The 1,371-nt window shown below is 45.2% G+C and overlaps 1 protein-coding gene across 2 annotated transcripts in view; it reads right to left on the bottom strand.

Moving 5' to 3' along the window:
* Window positions 1-1,371, bottom strand: part of LOC111154368 (WD repeat domain 60) — a 67,744-nt gene that overhangs the window by 48,373 nt on the left and 18,000 nt on the right. For both annotated transcript variants that reach the window (XM_022513918.1, XM_022513917.1), the window contains exon 2: window positions 745-798. The gene's annotated coding sequence lies outside the window, so the exon portion shown is untranslated. The remainder of the gene's footprint in view (window positions 1-744; window positions 799-1,371) is intronic.

Here is a 1,371-nt window from a genome sequence, read left to right as displayed (position 1 = left end):
ACCACACACAGACACATACACACATACATGAACACAGGCACAAACACACACGTGCAAACACGTCACGCAGAGAAGCCACATGAGTGCCCATACCACACACATACATGTGCACACACCACACGTGTGCACTCAATGCACACCAGATGCACACACACACAGAGATACATGCACACATACATGAACACAGGCACAAACACACATGCAAATGTACCACACAGAGAAGCCACGTGTGTGCAATACCGCACACACCACACGTGCCCTCGATGCACACCACACACAGACACATACACACATACATGAACACAGGCACAAACACACACGTGCAAACACACCACATGAGAAGCCACATGTGTGCACACACCACACATACATGTTTACTCAATGTGCACCACAGACACACACACACACACGTATTGCACAGAGAAACCACAAACGTGTGCACATATCATAGACATACATGTGTGCACACACCACATGTGTACTCAGTGCACACCAAACACATACACACACACAAACACACACGGCCCAAGCCCTGACCCATAACAGAAACCTGATGCAGCTGCTGGGAGGCGGGGTTGAATGGGGCAACCCTGTCCCACCAGAGTTCCAGACCTATTAACCATACGGCTTTATCTCTCGGTCAAAAACACTTCTGAAATGAGCCACACAGAAGCCAAGTTGAGAAGCAGGTGAAACCATCCAAGCTCCAAAAGGACCCCAACTCAAGTCTTTCAGAGACAGTACCAAAAGATGTTTTCTGAGGTCATCTGCTTTCCAAGTATCATCTTTTGTTCTTCTCTAAAAAGAAAAGTATAAAGTTAGAATTTTTAACGTTTAAAAAACTGATTTTGTACATCTAGTGAGCTGCTTTTTCATTAGGCCATTTAAGTCAATGGCAATGAGTCCTTCACATGCAACAAATTACTACCTACTAGAAGAAAAGGTAATAGTAATACACATTTTTAAAAATTATTCCCTAGTCTAAAATTACCTATAAACAATTACAGAATGTGTTCCTCTGGCTACTTCGTAAGTGCAGGTAAAACACACCCCCCACCTTCCCCATGTCACCCAATGCCTGTCAATGCCCAGTCCCACTGCCCAGCAGTATTTCTGTCTGCCAACAGAGCAGATGCCCCTGGAGTGTCCCTGCCCAGCAGGCCGCACCCCCTCCCACCCCCCAGGTACTAAGCTTGCACAACAGGACCCCTCCATAAACACCACACACAGGTCACCTGCCACGTGGAAGACACACTTAGATAATGAAGGAATTCACTACGGAAATTAATCAAGGATGTTTCCTACAGACAAAAAGGCAGATTTACCCAGATTATTTCATTTTCCCTTTGAGAAAATGTATTTTTTACAGAT

Source organism: Enhydra lutris, unplaced genomic scaffold (assembly GCF_002288905.1).
Source record: "Enhydra lutris kenyoni isolate GAN:26980312 unplaced genomic scaffold, ASM228890v2 scaffoldscaffold37, whole genome shotgun sequence".
NCBI classification, from domain to species: domain Eukaryota; kingdom Metazoa; phylum Chordata; class Mammalia; order Carnivora; family Mustelidae; genus Enhydra; species Enhydra lutris.
Note: the sequence above shows the minus strand (reverse complement) of the source record. Positions and strands in the feature narration are given on the sequence as shown.